Source organism: Dipteris shenzhenensis, chromosome 15 (genome assembly GCF_047967505.1).
Source record: "Dipteris shenzhenensis isolate YYH24624 ecotype China chromosome 15, Dip_SZ_1.0, whole genome shotgun sequence".
Lineage (NCBI taxonomy): Eukaryota > Viridiplantae > Streptophyta > Polypodiopsida > Gleicheniales > Dipteridaceae > Dipteris > Dipteris shenzhenensis.
This window is the reverse complement of record NC_141610.1, coordinates 42,552,033-42,562,666: the sequence shown is the minus strand read 5'-3', so window position 1 is coordinate 42,562,666 and position 10,634 is coordinate 42,552,033. Positions and strand designations below refer to the sequence as shown.

General features: G+C 37.2%; 1 pseudogene; it reads right to left on the bottom strand.

Moving 5' to 3' along the window:
• Window positions 1-9,216: 9,216 nt before the first annotated feature.
• LOC147893833 (uncharacterized) lies at window positions 9,217-9,876 on the bottom strand (annotated as a pseudogene).
• Between the last annotated feature and the right edge of the window lie 758 nt (window positions 9,877-10,634).

Genomic DNA, 10,634 nt, shown 5'->3' with positions numbered 1-10,634 from the left:
ATTGTGCATGTACTTCTAATTAGAACATTAATTTGGAATTACATAGCATATTATAATTGTCTATGTGTTTGAAAATTTAGATTAATATTATTATATTTTTACAAAATGGAGAAACTTTCATTTTGAAATTCTCATGAAAATTTTTGGAAGAAAAATAAGCGCATGTACTTCTCACTATCGCTTTTATTTGGACTACATATAGAAGAAATATAATGTTCTAAAATTAAAGAAAAATATAATTAGCCTACAATCTTATTAAAATTACAATGATACACACTTGTTAAGTATATGCCCATTTTTTATATAAAAATATTTTTTTATATGGAATATTCAACATTCTTGCTTAGTACACAAAAAATTCCTCCTATGTAGGTAATTAATTACAATCGCCATATACAAAAGATACATTCTTTCTAATTTCCAATATAGGAAACATACAATCCACTTAATTCTCCATATAAAATTACATTTTTTCTAGAAGAGACCATATTTCCTAGATAGAAAACAGAAAATTCATTTGAGTCTCTATATAGGATGTCACATTTCCTAGATAGGATTGAGTGATCTATATAAGGAATATGATTTGCTATGAAAAAAAGAAGTCATCTGCTAGATAGAAAACATAGACTCCACTTGATTCTCCATATTACAAGTCACATTTCCTAGATAGCATTGGCTGTCTATCTAGGAAAAAGAATTTCCTAGATTAAGAGAAGAAAATCCATCTTTCTATCTAGGAAATATGCTCAAATTTCCTAGTTCAACACCAAATTCCTATATAGGGATTGGTGAGAAGTTCCTTGTGAATTTGATGCAGCATCTTTCCGTTTCTAGATACTAGTATTGCAATCTGTGGCAAAGCAACATGGAAGGTGCAGGGTGGGAAGTCAAAATCTATCTCAATGTCATACGAAATGGGTGAACATCGATTGTCCTCTAAAAAATCTCCAAAAGCATCGTACCTCTTGCATGCTAAGCAAGTGAGGTACGTCATCATCTTAGGCATAGATTCTTTAGAGCTTGGAACACCTCCTTCAACGACCCCTGATCTGTTTTGCCTTCCTATGTAGTCATGATTTTCATCATTGTAGCTTGCTTTTTAACTAGAATTGTGGCAGGAAACCTTTGTATCGTGGAGCACTTAACTTTTAATTCAAAATTGAACTTGAGTCCTAGCATTTTATTGAATTTGAAAGGAAAAAAGCAAATGAGTAAGCATGAGAAATGACACAAGTTCTATTAGGACCCGATTCTCCCTGCAAATTTCAAGGGTGGTAATTTATTATTGATTTCATGATGTCGATATTTTGGAAGCTGAAGTCCAACAAATACATGAATAAGGCGATACAATAACTGATATGCCTTGTAGTCTATACAATATTGTCACATGGACTACAATCATATGAATAAAGGTGTCGATATCTTTTGATCTTGCATCCACCTTGGCTTTTCTTGCTTCCCCCTCTCATCGAGAACATGTATCAAAAGAGAGGAATGTTGCAAGAATTTAGATTGAAAATAAGCAATTTTGAATGGACGAGCACATGAAAATCTTTGTATAATAATATATAATATATAATTATTATAACCACACATAGTGTGGCGGGGAGGCGGCGTGCTTCCTTTCCCAAAGAGTTATAATTTGAGGGAACAGGCCCTTCACTGGGTGCTGAGAATATTAACACTGAGAATATAAACGCAAAGAATATAAACACCCAGAATAAGTCTCGCGAATGGATAAGATACTAGCATATCACCTAAATGTCAATAGTCATAATCATAGTCAAACGTCGATAAAATCATCACGAGCAAATGCTAATATTGTCTTTGCTCTAGCTTTTGTTGCTGCAAACAAACTGGAACCATCGGGGAACCATCAAGGTGAGAAAGTAGCTTAGGGCCAACTCTCCCAATCTTCACCTATATTCCTTAGCGAAGTCCAAGGTATACCCACAAGTTTGCATGACTTGGGACTCCTCTTGGTTGATATTGCTCACTTGTTCTACAACTATTCTCATGACAAAGGATGGTCCGAGTCAGATATGCAATTGGCGAGAACTTTACTGCTAGCTTGGAGAGTCAGGAAAGAGGAATATATGGGGCTAAATTCATCTCCTCTCGAACATGTGGCAGGTTTGTTCTTTCTCTTACATTGCCTGAAACTATTTTATTTGCACCTGCATATATAATTTAGAAATCATCTTATTAATTTATAATCATTTGTATAGAAGAAATGGAGAAATATTTGATGATATCATAAGGCACGACATGCATGATGTTTATTGGTGCATCGGTTTTGAGCGAAATGTGTGTACATATGTGATCATATCTATAAACAACCGGAGCAATGAGATTTCCTACATTCAATATCATACTCGTCGCAAGTTATTCACTTGGACTTTTAGTCATATACAGAGGGATAGAGATGGTGGTCATCTACCTTTTGCCAGAATGCTTAGAGACACACATAGATGTCTCGTTCTCCTTGATGGATATGCAGGTATAGATTTTAGAAATCATGGCTATCCTAAATGGCATAAGTGTGGGATTCTCGAAGTGTCTTCTATTGATAAAGCAAGAGAAATATGGAGTACTTACATTCGCCTATACACATTGCATTACAAGCGGAGGTTTAGCTTAGTACACAGGAGCATATATATTTTCTACAACAGGAAGTAAGGGAGCTTACACTTATGGTTGCAACCCTTGGGAAGAAAGTGAAGGAGATGGAGAACAATGGCAAGCAAGACATCATACAGGAAGTACTATAGATACACAGGGAAGTAACACATGTACCACAGTTGGTAACCAAAGTCCAAGACATGGTTACCAATGAGGTCAAATCAGTCAAAGAGGAAGTCTCAACAACCTAGCAGCCCTTTTTTCCTACTTTTGTACCTCTCCATATACTTCAATTTTGTTGATTTTGTTGTCGGCCAACTTGGGCTTTGGGTTTAGGAACTTCTTATTGAGATACTGCCAATCAACCAAATGCATGCTCCACAACAACGGAGGTGGAGGATAGATAGAAGTTGAACTTGCATTGCAAGTCCATGCTAGGGGTCTCATATAGAATCATGAACCATGGTGTATGTGCATATACACCATCTCCAAGGATGTACTCTCGAATGCGAAAAACACCATCAAGGAAAATGGAACTTTGTAGGGATATGGAAACTACTCAAGCCTATGAAAAGTTTATTGCCAATAATATGATTGGGGGATGATTGGAAGTATCATTGCTGATGATTGTTACATTTTTTTGTTCACATAATAGGATTCATATAAAAATTTGGGATATTCTTTCTTCCTAGCCACACATTCGATGTCTGATGATTATTGGAACTTTGCAAGGACATGGAACTTTGCAAGTAAATGCAAAATTGGTGCATCAATTTAGTTACAACCACCTCATGGAGCCATGTGTCAAATTTTCCTTCCACATGTATGTATAATAAAGGTAGAAGTTAATCAATGGAAAGGTTCCAAACTAAAGTGATTCACTATTCCCTCTAAAAATACAATGATTACATCAAATTGTAACAACTAGTTTGGAATGCTTAGATCATCCTTTGGCCTCTTACTGAAAGAATGAGGGCATATACTTTGAAAAATGAACTTATATTATACAATTCTAGTAGTATTTGATAAAAGAATTTAATTACTGCTTAAGGATTAGCTTTTATCTCTGATATAGAAAGCACACACAATTGCAATAAAGTATAGAATTGCTATGATAGACATCCAATGAGAAAAACTAATCCCTAAGCACAACAATAAGGTACATAGCATAGTAAAATAATTAACAAATGTTAACTAAACTTGACTAGGAATCCATGAACTTTGACTTGTGATGCAAAGGAAGGCCATGCTTTTATGATTTATAAAATATTTCCACTAGATCATAGAATACGGTTTCTTTGGTCTTTGAAAAATAATATGTGCACTCTAAGAATGGTAAATGATCACATCGTGATGGCAATGGGGATACTTTTCCTTTCATAGTTCGAATCTAAACAATGCATATCTAAGAATGTATTTCTATTGTCCTGATAGATTTATCTTGTGCCAATTGCATGTGGTAACATTTATTGTTACTATTACATCACCTAAAGCATATTTTTGGTTCTTATTTGACATTTTCAACAATTTTGTCTTTGATTCATACTTAATTTCTTCAACCATCATCTTTCTATGAAAACTATGTGTGTTTAATAGAGGTATTTTACCATTGTTGGACATTCTACCATTGTTGCACTACAAAAATAGAATGTATATGAGTAGAATACAAAGATGTAGAGGGAATATGGGAGTGAAGCACCTTATGTTAGTCTAGATGGTATCCTTCTAGATTGATAATATAGCAAGAAACGTACAATCTATTTCGATTTATTTTCAAATGTATTTGGATGAAGGGCATCAAAAAGTTCATGGAGTGATGATGCATTAGCATCACAACATAATACTACAAAATGTATAATGTGTATGAGCTGAATACGAGAATGTAAGGGAACAATACAATGGGAGGGAAGAAGATTATGTTCATATTAGATGAAAGACTTTTATATGGTCAACAAGTTATTCAACCTAGCGGTTTATTTTGGACGTATTTACAAATGTACATAGATGTTCAGGGTACCAAAATATGAATGTAATTGACATGACAACATAATAGCTTTGCATACCTAACTGAAAAGATGTGCACTATAGGAAATCAACATCTCATTCGTAATTAATTTAATAAACATATATTTATTTGTGAACAATATTTATCTTATGTAAGAGAGTATTTATTTTGAGTTATAATTTGATTATTGGGAGCATGAGATAGTTGATTTTTACACCAAAACATTACATTTAACATCACACATTCTGTACTTCATGGCTCAAGGAATTATTTACCCTGTATTGGCAAAAAGTTCCATTGAGATAGACTTTTACCTTAGAAAACATGAGACAGTTGTGATTTATCAACTTAACATTGTGCATGTACTTCTAATTAGAACACTAATTTGGAATTACATAGCATATTATAATTGTCTATGTGTTTGACAATTTAGATTAATATTATTATATTTTTACAAATGGAGAAACCTTCATTTTGAAATTCTCATGAAAATTTTTGGAAGAAAAATAAGTGCATGTACTTCTCACTATCACTTTTATTTGGACTACATATAGAAGAAATATAATGTTCTAAAATTAAAGAAAAATATAATTAGCCTACAATCTTATTAAAATTACAATGATACACACTTGTTAAGTATATGCCCATTTTTTATATAAAAATATTATTTTAAATGGAATATTCAACATTCTTGCTTAGTACACAAAAAATTCCTCCTATGTAGGTAATTAATTGCAATCACCATATACAAAAGATACATTCTTTGTAATTTCCAATATAGGAAACATACAATCCACTTAATTCTCCATATAAAATTACATTTTCTCTAGAAGAGACCATATTTCCTAGATAGAAAACAGAAAATTCATTTGAGTCTCTATATAGGATGTCACATTTCCTAGATAGGATTGAGTGATCTATATAAGGAATATAATTTGCTATGAAAAAAAGAAGTCATCTCCTAGATAGAAAACATAGACTCCACTTGATTCTCCATATTACAAGTCACATTTCCTAGATAGCATTGGCTGTCTATCTAGGAAAAAGAATTTCCTAGATTAAGAGAAGAAAATCCATCTTTCTATCTAGGAAATATGCTCAAATTTCCTAGTTCAACACCAAATCCATCTTTCTATCTAGGAAATATGCCCAAATGTGCTGCGAACATTACCCTGTCGAGATGAGAATTCATCAAGCTCAAACGCATTCTGCAACAATTCAACAAACATTAGAAGACCGACAAAACAAATTATACTGAAAGAACATCAAAATAAAAAATATTGTTTGAACTTACCACTACAGTGTCGTCGGCTTCTATCCCTTTCTCATTTGCAATGTTGATGGAACCAGGTGCTATCTAATGTTCCATTTGGGAGGTGGACGCTTTCTCTTAACCTGTGTTGGAGGTGGAAGCTTCTACATGAGAGGGTTGTGCATCATAAACAGACATGTATGCATCCCTCATTGAAACTAGTGTCGTCAAGAGAAAGTCTTCCATTGTTTGGTCTTCGGTACGTAAAACCCCGGGATCTTTGACACTTGTGTCAACATCGAAACTCGATAGGACTCCGAGTGCCTCATCCTTTCATAGTCCAAAAAGAATCTCTATGTCATGGAGGAATACATACTCTTCTCCATCAATGATGAGGGGGGACAAGGACCATAATTCTGAGTTTGGGTCAACGGTCTCCGATGCAAATTCTTGCTCTAGTGGGGGCTCTTGAAGTAGGCTCAATGCTTGAGCTTCTTCCATCTCCTCTGTTGGATTGTCAAGACTCTCTTCCATGTAGATGTCCGCGTCTAGTCTAGGGACGACTAGATTAGCAGTTCTAATAGAGGGGGTGCTAGACGATCAGGCTTCTTCCTCTAAATTTCCTTCTTGGAGAAGGAAGATGAATGTCATCTCCCATGAAAGGAATTTGGTGCCTATATTTTGTATGATCCCTACATCTAGGATGTCTTGAGCTTCGACTATCCTAAACCCTTCATCTGTAAGGTTGTCACAAAAGCGGGCCAAGCGCTTTACAAACTTGGGTTCCTCTACGAACAGATACTTTATGTAATCTATGGGAACCCATCTCTTTGAAGTGTGGTCAAGTGTATAGGTGAAATTTGAGAAATTATCTTGCATGTAAAGGATGAGATCTGAGAAGTCATCTTTGGCTCGATATATGTGCCTAGGACATCTAAAGTCCTATCAAACACTAGAAATAGCTCTTCCTCACGATCTGCAAATGCAGTTCGTGAGATGAAGTCATGGAATGCAGTTCTAGCTGAATCCATGGCAAATAGCAGTTGATGGAGGGAGTAACTTCTGAGGACGGGAGTTTCTATGGCTCTCTAAATGTGAAAGTGAGAATGTGATGTAAAAAGGGCTCTTACCCCTTAATATATATCAAAACCCTAAAAATTAAAATTAATCATAAAATCCCTAAATTTTTTGAAAAACATTTACCACCATGAACTAAAAGGAGAAAACATTAAAAGAAATAACATTTTAATTTAATTGCCCATCATCTTTTGAAGCAATAACTAGGATTTGACAGACAAAGAAATTAAATGCTGCACTAGTCAAACACATTTTTAGCAATCTTCAAAGTTGCAGGAGGAATGAAATTGCCACTATGCATGCACTTCTCCACATGGCGGCTGATCTTACCAACATTTAAGGTAAAGTAGAAGGAATCTGACATGCTGTCCTCCATGACCAATAGGTGTTCTCACACATCGCTTAGAGTCCATTGCGATGTGATATTCACATTCTTGACATCTCCCTCTTCAACATCAATAGACAAACTTACCCCCATATTGTCTTCATGATTAGAGTCTAAGGGAAGCCACCGGCCATTTGTTTTCTTCTAGTTCCTGTACTGAAAAGCTAAATACAACACTTGGCATAACATATGGTATCTAATAACCACATTGTCTTTACATGCGTGACATTGAAACACATTACCCATTTGGTCACCTAACCTGGTTCCCCAATTCATCCCAAGTAAATCTTCAAGAGCATTTTCATCTACACGCTTGTAGGACCACATAGTTTTTGTTCTATGCATATGTATATTTTGAAATAAAGAAGCAAAAATGTGCAGAGGCATAAACCAAGATAACCTTGCCCATTTGGATCCAAATGTAAACTTCATGCCCATGCCCACATCCTTTGCAATCTTGTCCTTATACAATTGCAATGTCCTCGAGTCCACATTGCTGCAATCCATGTCTTGAAGTTGTGGTGGTGCAATGGTTTGCAGACGGCCATAGCTTGATGATGTCATTGGAGTGATGTATGTTGCATTATACCAATACACATTCTTCATTTGCAAGGAGGCCAACTTCTCCCTGGCATGCATTTGCTTACCTAAATCCTCATGAATCACAGTGAACTTGCCTATGGATGATTCAACTGGTTCCCACTCCTCGAGGTCCGAAGGGGAAATATCTGCCACCATGAATAAGAGCTCTTAGAAGCCAAACACAAAATTTCCAAATGGACTCATTACACTTACATGTGAAAAAGGTACATAGATAGAAAGACTCACAGTGTGATGGTATCCTAGATTGATTGAATGATGGAGGAATCCACATATCTTTTCCCATGTAAACATGTTGCACTTTTGCGAGCCATCCTTTCTTCCCAAACTTGAACTTGAAGATGCACCCCTTCCACTCACGCAAGATGTCACCTCTCTTGCTCTTGGGAAGCTTATGTGAACCTTTGGCTGATCCTTTCATCACTATCCAGTCATTTAAACTGTAGGTGCAAGGGATCCACTCATCTAATGCATTTCTGGTGTTGTGGAAGACACAAGAGGTCACAACATCGCATAGTCTTGTAGCCTTTCTCCTCACCATGCTTGCAAAGGTTGCAAAGCAAGGATGGGACTCCTACACAAGGCAATGCAGCTCTAATAGAGGCACAAAAGAGGGACAAGGAGAGGGATAGAGCAGCAGCAACAGAGGCACAGGAGAGGGAGAAGGAGAGGGACACAATAGCAGCAACAAAGGCATAGGAGAGGGACAAAGCAACAGCAACAAAGGCACATGAGAGGGAGAAGAAGAGGGATAGAGCAGCTCCAATAGAGGCACAAGAGAGGGAGAGGGGAGAGAACAAGAGAGAGACGAGCTGCAACAAGTAGGCTAGAGCAGGAGGGAGCAGTGAAAGAGGGGGAAGAGGGAAAATGTGTGGGATTTGGTCCAAATCTGAGTGATTTGGCAGGCTGGACTAGAACAGTGGGGGGCAGAGGCCCTAGAAAGAGGGAGGGGAGAAGAAAAATTTGCCACAAGGGCCCTACCATCCCATTGAAGGCAGTTTTGGGCTCATGTGGGGGAGGTGAAGCTGGTAGGAGGGTCAAACATGGGTTCAGAGAGGGGGGATGGTTTGGGTGGTCCCTAGTGTAAGGGGAGCAACCAATAGGGGCTCTCTGCAGGCCTGCCCACCCTCCACCTCAACATACCATTGCCCCACACCTTCTAGCACTCTCATTGGTACACCTCAAATCACTCTCTAATCCCTTGAAATTAGGAAACACTAATTGGAGGCCCTTTTGAGACCCCAATTCTCCCCTAATGCCAATATCAATGATGGGCTATGGTTCGATCTCATCCTCAATGAGATCAACCCTTGCCAAACTATCTGCTTCAAAATCCAAACCAATGTTGAGATCTACAAATACATTCAGCCCAGTACTACTTGTGCTACTCATGTGCTCATGGAAATCAGTATCGCCAATGGCAGGCTCATCCTTATGGCTAATGGCTTGAATATCTATATCTTCTATCTCATGATCATCCTCCTCTCTTGTATCACGATCATTATCACCTCCATGGCCCCTCTATATGCTCCATATTAGTAAATAAACTGTACATCACTTTGGAACATGGCGTAATAGGTATGACATGCCACCAGTTATTACTATCCACCATTGGTTGATAGACAACCTAATTCAAACACAAATACAATCATGTTATTTTCCTTGCATCAAAGGTATCAAATATTTAAAAGTGAGTATTTTTATATATACTTACAATACCTTTTCACATTGTTGCGGTAGTACTAGTGTGTCCTTCTTGCTTTGCCAAAACTTTGTGGAGTCAATAGATACAAAGCCACTTGCATGGTATTTGATTGTTGCATTAGGGCCTCTTTCCACCATGTCCTTAAACCACTTGACATCCAAAACATACATAAAGAAGCATCAAAAGTCAAGCCTAATAGTATCTCAGATTATGCCACAATAATCATCCATGGCTCCATTGACTCCCTCAAAGCTAGCAATGATGCCACAATCTTGTGTTTCTCTTATCATCAATCCGTTGTGTCCGAAAATGCTTGCTCTCACACCATATAGCATTGAACATAGTACACTACACCAAGACAAAATCAATTGAATAAGCAACATAAATTGTTGAAAGCTCCTAACTTATGCATAATATTCTATATACTGACGTCGCTCATGCATCCTCCATTCTTCCATTGTGATATGCATCCCCTCATCTCTCTCTGCTCTCTCCATTTTGTCAAGTAGCCAATCCACATGAATATCCTTTGGGAGTGCTCTTAGATGCTGTGGGTATGGCACACGAGATCCATGGTGTGTACGAAAGAGGGCCCTTTCTCATTGTCTTCTTGCCTTTGCATCCTCATATCTTGCCACCCATCTTTTCATTACATCACTATTAAGCATGCAATAGAGGTTGATATTATTAAGCAACTCTATGTCCATTACTTTGCTCCATCTTTTCCCTTGAGGCACAATAATGGTCATCCTTAGGTCTTCATCATCTCTCCATAGTCGTGAGAGAGAACTATCCACATCAACAAGAAGCTCAGAAATATATACAAGTGACTCTTGTACCAACCAACCCTCAGCCATGCTACCTTCGGGCCTTGCATTTTGCCTCATGAAACCCTTCAAGGTCTTCTCATGAAGTGCTCGAGGAAGAACAACCATCATGCATGTACAATGCCGTATATAGCAATCTCATCCACCAAATGCACTATGAG